Source organism: Monodon monoceros, unplaced genomic scaffold (genome assembly GCF_005190385.1).
Source record: "Monodon monoceros isolate NGI ecotype Baffin Bay Population unplaced genomic scaffold, NGI_Narwhal_1 Super_Scaffold_2, whole genome shotgun sequence".
In the NCBI taxonomy this organism is placed as follows: domain Eukaryota; kingdom Metazoa; phylum Chordata; class Mammalia; order Artiodactyla; family Monodontidae; genus Monodon; species Monodon monoceros.
This window is the reverse complement of record NW_021703776.1, coordinates 49,816,622-49,826,339: the sequence shown is the minus strand read 5'-3', so window position 1 is coordinate 49,826,339 and position 9,718 is coordinate 49,816,622. Positions and strand designations below refer to the sequence as shown.

At 38.4% G+C, this 9,718-nt stretch overlaps 1 pseudogene; it reads left to right on the top strand.

Annotated features, from left to right (window-relative positions):
• Nucleotides 1–3,856: 3,856 nt before the first annotated feature.
• LOC114901296 lies at nt 3,857–5,110 on the top strand (annotated as a pseudogene).
• The last annotated feature ends 4,608 nt before the right edge of the window (nt 5,111–9,718 follow it).

The following is a 9,718-nucleotide window of genomic DNA, read 5'->3' as shown; positions in this document are numbered from 1 at the left end:
TATCTTTCCTGAAAGGTGTGGTTAGAATACTAAAAAATGACAGAGCTGGGACTTCATTGCACTTACAGAACATATTACATAACTTTGTGTGTGTGTGTGTGTGTGTGTAAGAATTGTCCAAGCAAGTGCTTCATTGATAGAGTGAGGTTTTGGGGGAATGTAACTAAACCTCACTCACCTGAAACTATTGATGGCTACCCCTGTCTACCAAAAACAAAACAAAACAAACAAAAAATTAATATTCCTGAAAATATTGGTACACTGAGCAAGATTATGTTCAGATAAATTTCAAAAGAAGTGAGAACTCTAATTTCTGTAAGAAGCCGAACTTTGAAATGTGGAAAATAACACATGCATGCTAGCTAGTATGCTTTTGGGTATGTGTTCTATAAAGCAGGGGTCCCCTACCCCCGAGTCAAGGACTGGTAGCCAAGCTGAGGACTGGGCCGAGGACATGTTAGGAACTGGGCCGCACTGCAGGAAGTGAGTGGCAGGTGAGCAAGTGAAGTTTCATCTGCCGCTCTCCATTGTTCCCCATCGCTCCCATTACCACCTGAACCATCCCCCTGCCTCCATCCGTGGAAAAATTGTCTTCCACAAAACAAGTCCTTGGTGCCAGAAAGGTTGGGGACCACTGCTATAAAGGATGGGGGATAGTTAGAAACAAACTCATGTACCTAACTGTCGAAAAGCTGTAGTAACTGGTGGTGAAAGCATTGTGCCAGTCTGACTTTGAGGAGGCTTAATCACCTCTTCTGTGTTTAGGTTGAGGTTAAAGATTTAATGGAGGAAGAAAGAATGTTGCCATAGTTGAGGCTAGAATGCATAGCATAAGTGGAAAGAGAATAATGTGGAGAAGTGAAAGTAGCCACATTCATCCACAAGCAGAGCCATTGCCTAGGGATATGACAAGATTATTTTCTGAGAGACTATCAGCAAGAACACAAAAATTAATAGAGTGAGAATTCGACAGAGGGCACAAAGTTGCAAAGTGAGGACATTAAGGTTTACACAAGGCTCCAGTTACAAACTGTAAAAAAATAATTTGCTCAAGACAAGGAAAAGTAGGATGGAATTTAGTTACCCAGAAGAGACCTAAAGAAGGAGACATTGTTCTGTTAATAGGGTATACTTAGGACCTTAAGCAGCCACCACCATATGGGAGACTGAGAAGAAACTTAAACTAAGGTCCTCAAAACAAAGGAAGAAAACTTCAGCTAAGTCATCCTGCTTTTTGGTTCTTGCAGGAAACACTGGCCCAAAGCCAATATTATTATAATTTTTTAAGCAAAGAGATGGAAAAGCATTCCAGGAATGATATACATAGAAACTAGGAGTTCTGCTTCTATTTAGGATGAAGAAAACCACATAAGAACATTGCCCCCTTCTTAAATCCAAACTCCAGGGGAAAAAAAATTTCAAAAATCATAGCCTTTTGAAACCATTAGAGAGCCGTGGTTGCAAGGTAACCAAGCAAACTGAATTTAAGTATTGACAAACTCCTCTGAGGAGAGATGTGACTCTTGAACCATTTCAGTTTTGGGAGAGCCAAGAAAAATTAAGTGGTCACCATAGAAGCATGTAAGAGTAATGTACTAACATTATTAAAATGAATTTCTTAGGGCCAAGCTATTTTTGGTCAAATATAATAGAAAATTCGTCGAGAGAAAATTTGGATTAAAATAAATATTAAAGGGAATTCTTTAGGCAGGAGGAAAATGATTCGAGATGGAAGGATAGAAATGCAGGAAGGAATGAAGAACGCTGGGAGAAATAATTGTATATATGTGCATATATATTGACTTTAAAAGCAACAATTATAAAGTTAGCCAATTTAAATATAGAATTAAATGCATGATAACACAACAAGTGAAGAGGAGAGAACACACATTAAGGAGTTTTAGCTCTTGCATATTTGCTATATGTATATTGTGATTTCTAATGTAATCTCTAAAAGAATAGCAATAAAATTAATACAAAAAAGAATAAAAATGATTGGTAAAATTAAGACAGATCAAGAGAATAAACACAAAACAGATGAGACAAATAGAAAGCATATAGCAAGATGGTAGATATAAAACTAAATATATTGAGTGATGTCAGTGAAAATGGCAGTCAAAAGTTCCTAAAATTCTCCCCTCAAAAATAACAAGAAAACAGACCCCAAAAATGTCATAATCAATTTTTTCAGAACTCTGAAAATTAACCAAAGCCTGTCAGCAATCCATGGAGCATTTATTTATTATTTAAGTTTATTTATTTATTTTTTGGCAGCATTGGGTCTTCGTTGCTGCGCGTGGGCTTTCTCTAGTTGTGTTGAGTGGGGGCTACTCTTTGTTGCGGTGCGCGGGCTTCTCATTGTGGTGGCTTCTCTTGTGGAGCACAGGCTCTAGGCGCATGGGCTTCAGTAATTGTGGCACATGGGCTCAGTAGTTGTGGCTTGCAGGCTCTAGAGCGCAGGGTCAGTAGTTGTGGCGCACGGGCTTAGTTGCTCCGCGGCATGTGGGATCTTCCTGGACCAGGGCTTGAACCCGTGTCCCCTGCATTGGCAGGTGGATTCTTAACCACTGCACCATCAGGGAAGCCCAGCAGCTGGATTCTTAACCACTGCGCCACCAGGGAAGTCCCATGGAGGATTTATTAAAGAAAAGCCGCTGTAGGGACTTCCTACAACTAAAGAGCCCTACCAGCGCAACCAAATAAATAAATTTTTTTTTTAAAAAAAAGGAAAAGCAGCCGTATCTTGATAAGAACAGCAAGCTTAGTGGTGTTTTAACTTACTCTGCTCCCCATCCTCCCTCTGCAGTAGCTTTGAAAACTAACCACATGCAGTCACTGGAGGGAGCAAAAGGATTTACATTGGTGAAAACCCTATTAATATAGACTTATATAGGTATAAATCTTCATGATCTTGGATTAGAAAATGGTTTCTTATATGTAACACCTAAAGTACAAGCAATAGAAAAGTAGGTAAATAGAACTTAATCAAAATTTAAAACTTTTATACTTCAAAGGACACTATCAAGAAAATGAAAAAGCAACCCACAGAATGCGAGAAAATTTTTGTAGATCATACATCTGATAAGGGACTTGTATCTAGACTACAAAACGAGCTATTACAACTCAATAAAGACAAACATAACCCAATTTAAAAATAGGCAAAGAATCTGAATAGATAATTCTCCAAAGAAGATATAGTAATGGCCAATAAGCACATTAAAAGATGCTCAACAGCATTAGCCATGAGGCAACTGCAAATCAAAATCACAATGAGAGGATAAAATGACACATGGGGCAGAGTGAGGTGCAGTCGTTCACCTAGGCTTCGGCCCGGCTTCTGGAGATGAAATGATGTGATTCCTGGGATTTGCTTCAAAATAATCTGACCTATTGGAAAATTCTATGAGAGAAGCTCAGAAGAGCCAGCTCTTTGCCTGTGGATGTCATGTGCCATAGGAATTGATGCTTTCAGTGGTTATGAAGAATAGTGGTCCTTTGTGTTCACAGTAAAGTTTGCAAGTAATGATGTTTTTCTTCCAGTGAGCATTTGGAATCCCATGCCCCCTGCAGTGGAAGTGTGGAATCCTAACCACTGGATTGCCTGGGAACTCGCAGTACTAGACCTTTTGGAAGGAGTTGGAGAGTAGGGGTAGTGGCTCAGAAAGAGCTTCTCTTTCAGAAATGTGGCTGCTAAGCCCCAGTGCCTGTGATACTTGTGCTTGACAACCACAAACTTCGAAGGTGGGAGTCAATCATTTTGATAAGTCTCCTGAAAGGAACAGCTAGCAGGAGCTGAACCCTTTTTCCATTTGGCCTCGTGGCAAAGGCAGAGATCACACCAGCAGCTCCACACAGTATGATGTGCTCACTAGTGCCCTCTGAACAATCTTCTGGTACCTTGCCTAAAGACAATGCCCCATTTTCTTGGGATTCCTTGGATGAGGATGGATTGGATGACTCCTTGCTGGAACTGTCTGATGGAAAAGATGATGGCCATTTCAGTTTCACGGAGGAAGATTCAGGAGCTTTTGAAGGATGATGACCTATCAAATGAGCACTTTTCTTGGGGAGGTGGCTTGTCTAACGATGACAGCAGGAATGTTGAGAAGGGAGGGAAAGGGAGTCAAATTCCACTTGATACTCCCCAAGAGAAAAATTCATTGTATAGCTTGGGACCAGAAGCTGAGACCTCTGGCCTCTTCAAACTACCTCAACTAAATACATCAGCTGGTCATGGACCAACTCCTACTAAACCATTGAACAGACGCTTTGCACTAGAAAAGAATCTTATAAAAGTTACAGTTGCACCATTTGATCCAACAGTTTGTTATGTTGCACTTGATAAGGACAAGAATGATACATCTGAAGTTACTGAAAAACCCTCCTCCCTTGGAGAAAAGATGAGAGAAGATGGTCTTAGCCTAAATGAGAGCACAGTTTTCACAGAATCTGAAGGGATCAGCCCCAATAATTCTGCCTATGATGGGCCCCCACTCCCTTCTTCAAACAGTAAGTTTCAACAAACTGTCTCTGATAAAAATATATCTAACAGTAAGAAAACTACACCTGTAACCTCTCAGATATTGAACCATTCAAAGACTCCTTCTAATACGGGGTCATCCTGGAGAAATGGATCACATAAATCAAGTTTTGAAATGAGGTTTCCAGTTGTTTCCAGTTCATCAAACAAACATTTTCTTGACAAGGATTCTGGGAAGCTGAAGGTCCATGAAAAAAGACTAGGCAAAGTCATTCCTGTTCTGCAAACCAAAACAAGGACTAATATTCTGATATTTTCACCATCAGATCTAAAAAGCAGAAGCAAAGTTATCTCAGGAATGTCATTGCTCATATAGAAGACTTAGTGGACTCTAACCAAGGTACCTTGGGGGAGCTGTGTGCCTTGATGGATCACGTTTATCACATGCAGAACCCAAAATTGTAGCATCCTTCGGACCTCACCAGGTGAAACTATGCCTGGTTCCAACAGAAATCTCTGCAAAAATACAGTCTGACTCAGTGGGTTGACGGGAACATGCGAAGCCACCATCGGTTCCAGCGTCTACCAGATTTCCTGTACAGTCCATTTGTCTCCTCCCATCAGCAATGAAGGTCCCTATCCAGGGTCCTGTCCAGAGCAGCATCTCATCTTCTGCTGTTTTGTGCTTTGTAGATTTTAAAATTTATTTTTCACAACATTTTTATTTAAAGAACTTGTCACCTTTTAGAAATGCCCATTGCTGACTTGAAATTTTTTGTATAAGGTCCTTCCTGTTTGTGTGTGTCTATGCATTTAAGCAGTGTTGAGTTGATATAGTTTTAATTTTTTAATTTAAACTGAAGGTGGCTACCGCCTGAAAGCCAGCATTAAGTCAAAACACCCAGGCTCAAGCAAAACACCCACCTCTGTGCAGAGGTGAAGTCTACTTCTGATGCCCAAAAGAAATCATCTTTTAATCTCCTATGAGGAAGAGATTCTTTATCAGGCTGCAAGCCAGTGTTAATTATTGCTGGTGACTTATAAATGGATACAAGTCACTTTTAGCAACCCCTCTTACTTTTTTTATTTGAATCTCCGAATACCTGTCAGTATTTTAAAAGTTGGTAATCCAGCACGTCTGAAGAGTTGAAAGGACAAATTAAAAGTGTAAATCTTCTCTTCTTTTTGTACCTACTAGCTGCCTTTATTTTTTGGCTTTTTTTTTCATTCTTCATTAAATTTATTTTGCACAATAGTGTTTACAAATCTTGTACATCTTAACTCTAATAGAAGAATAGCAATAACAACCCCTGTTGATGACTAACAACCCCTGTTGATTTGCAGTCTTGTGACTGTTTGCCTTCTCTGCCTTTCTTCAAGGATTTTCCTTCTTTTTTCCCCAGTGACCTTAGGGCTCTACCAGCATATTCCTGTATCCTGTTAGACATAGATATGCCTCTTAAGAAAAGCCTTACTGTACTCATTATTGAAGAACCACCTACCCAGAGTCTTGACTCTAGGACAGGCCAGAAAGCAGTGCTATTGAGAGGTGTCAGTTGGTCTTCAGTTTCATCTGCTGAACCCCAACTTCAAGTATGAGTTGACATATTAGTCAGTGAGCTTCCATCCTGTGGGAGAGACTTTGGAGAAGCTGTCTTTTGTCTCCATTATTAGTTAATAAGAGGTGCCTTTTGGTCCAGGATGTTACCATCTCCTTACTTGGTCAAATCTCTGATGTACAGTTTTACAAAACTACTAAAGTGGATCTAAAATAGTTTTGATTAAGCCTGTGCTCAAAACATTACCTGATCTTAAGGGTAATGCTATGTGCAGCTATCTTAATGGATGTCTTAGGAGTTTGTTATTCTCTTTACAGACAGCTCTAGACATCTCTCGGGAGATTTTGCAGTCTGGCATTTGTGCTGCTGTTCACTCTCTGTGAAGGTTGTACCTAGTTGCTATAGCACAGCCTGTGATACTGGTCTCACTGCCTTTGTCTGGTTTTGTTCTTCCATAAGCCCCATCTTTGTATGCCAGTAACCCATCTTAAACATCCTGCCCTACTTTAGAAACTGACTTGGGAGAAACTTGGTCATAGTTACCAGTAAACTTAGATAGACATCGCCAAGTGTTAACTATTTCTATCCAGTCAAGGATTCTCTTTTCCTTCAACATTTGGTTTAGAATCTGGGACCAAAATGCAAAGGGGAAGTTCTGTGCAAAGGCAAGAGTCAAAATCTGTTATTTCAGTTGGCATTGCCTATATCAGTCACTTCTCCACATTTCCGTAAATTAGCTTGATGGAGTGGGGCAGACAGACATCCACCTTTGGAACTATAGCATAGTTAGAATTCATTGTTACTGGAATAACTAGCGTTGCAGTTGTCTTGTTCCCCACAGATAACCAAGGAGTAAAGGGATAGCCTCTTGCTTAGGCAAAAGTCTAAGACTCATGTTCCTGCCTCCCTGGTACAGGAGGGTTTAATACTGATGTGTAATGGGAGCATCACCTTTGCCAAATCAAATGAGTGACGGGTTAACGAGAAAATGTGACAATCACATTTTGTCTTTGTTCAAATAATTATGTTTTTCCAAAGCTTTAGCAGCTTACTTAAATCTGTTAGACTGGGGACGGAGAGAACTGTTCCCTAGCGGTTAACGTGGTATTCTTTAAGAAGAAAAACAAAGGCAAAGAAAACTCATTATTAGGCATGTTTGCCTTCAAGATGGTAGTGGGTAGAATCTAGAGTTTTAATCTGTTTTTAAAAGCTACATATCTCATATTTGGTGTTGGCCTCTAAGTCTAATTTTCATGTAGAATTCTTGCCATGTTGTTTCATTTGCCATAAGCATTGTGTGCATTTAACTGCCTACCTAGCCTTCTTCATCTGTGATGACCTTCTCCCCACAGGGGTCTTGACAATACAGAGTATGAATGTGCTGTTTACATAGTTTACTTGTAAGTAAAGAGCCTGAAATAACCTGTAGTTTTGCATCTAATGTGGACCCCAATTTACTTTGGTTGTTGTCAGGATCAATTATGAAACTGAAGTTTGGTGCCTCCTCTTTATCATGTTTTTCCCCTTGTAGCAGTTGTGTTTAATGTCATTAAAAAGAAATAAAATTTCTTGTCAGTGAAAAAAAAAATCACGATGAGATACCATGTCATGGGATGTGTATAGTAAAAAACAAAATTTTAATGAAAATAACAAGTATTGGAGAGGATGTGAAGAGATTGAAACCCTCATATATTGCTTATGGGAATAGAAATTGGTTCTGCCACTGTGGAAAACCATTTGATGGTTCCTCAAAAAGTTAAACATAGAGTTATCATATGACCCAGGAATTCCACTTCTAGTTATACACCCAAAATAATTTTTTAAAGATGTTTAAACAAAAACTTGTAAATGAATGTTCATAGCAACTAAAACGTGGAAACAACCCAAATTTCCATCAACTGATGGATAAACAGAATACAATAGAACATTATTCAGCCATAAAATGGAATAAAATATTGATGCATGCTCCAACAAGAGGTCATGTATTATATAATTCCATTTATATGAAACATCTAGAGTAGGCAAATCCATAGAGACAGAAAGCAGATCATTAGTTGCCAGGGGCCAGGGGGAAGGGAAAATGGAGAGTGACTGCTAATGAGCCTGGGGTTTCTTTCTGAAGTGATGAAAATATTCTGGAATTAGATGGTGGTGAAAGGTGCACAACTCAACTAATTATACACTTTAAAAAATAAAAGATGACTGTTATGGCATGTGAATATATCTTAAAAACCCACCCCAAGATATCAGTAATTAAATGGAAATAGATACTCAAATCAAAAAGCTAAAATTGTCAGACCGATTAAAAAACAAAATGTAACTATACAAAAAATGTTTTATGGGAAATCTTTCAGGATCTAGACATCAGTTTCCAAGATATTGATATAATATCAAGTTCATCAAAAATAGGAGAGGAGGAAGTCCAATTGCAAAGTGGCAGATTCTGTCATGTACCAACATGAACACACAGTTAACTACAGTATTTAATATGGCTGCTATATTAGAGATTTAAATTTCGCCTGTCATAGCTTTAATATATTTGGTCGTTGAGTCATGTTTTGCTCTAGTATATGCTTAATTATTTCAAATTGCTTTTATTCTTTCATTACTAATGTTATGAATATTATTGTATAATATATGTATAGCATAATTATTAAAGAAATAAGTTCTCATAACCATTATTTTCTAGATATTTTTGTAATTACATTGCAAATCTTATTTTTGTTCCAAGATTTGATTCTCAGGGAGAGGGGAGAGGATATGATCTGGGCTAAGTCTTAGGGAAGATGCCTTAGGGAAATTAGCCAGGAGAGGTAGGTATTCAGAGAAAAGGAGAACATGTTCCATGCAGAAAGAAGAATAAAGGCAAACGAGACAATGAGAGTTCATAGCATATTTGAGGAGTTTCGAAAAGCTTGGCTTGACTGGAGAATAACGGGGAAAGAATGGAGGGATCTAGGCTATAAAAGAAATAATTTTAAATTTTGATCAGGAGGTTGATATGGTTAGATCTGTGTTTTTAAAAGATAAATCTGGCAGCAAAATACAGTATGGTTTGGGTGAGTCTATAGGATAGGACATCTGTTTAAAAGGCTGTTGTAGCAATATGGCAAGAGACGATAAGAGCTGGGCGCAATGAAAGTGCTTTCATTGTTCTGATGTTATCCAGCTTTCTCTCTCTCTCTCTTCAGACCAAAGTTTCCCCTAGAAAATTTTCTGGTCTTTATATCTGTATCTCTGAACGAAGGGTAGAGAACCTGGTTTATATCACTTAGTTATTCTAGGTCTTAATTTTCTTATTTGTAAAATGATAGTTTCCAAGATCCTTCCCATTTCAATGTTCTATGGAAGTACCTTGCCGCCAGCTGAGAACATTAACCATCACACCAGCCACGTGTGAAACTAATGATACTTCTGGATTCTTCACTTTTTGCTCACTTAAACTAGTGTATTGGGTTTCCAAGTGATTTAAGAATATTCTAGACATAGTGCAGTTTTTGTTAACTTTATAAGATAACTTTCTACTTAAAAGATACAGAAACTTTGTGATGTGAGACCAAATTAAACAAAGGACTTAATCTTGCAGGTTGGATTTAAGCACCATATTATTTTATTGTCTTTGTTGTTGTTTTGGAAGTGCAACATGAAATATTGGTTGACAAGTATAATGCCTATGTCT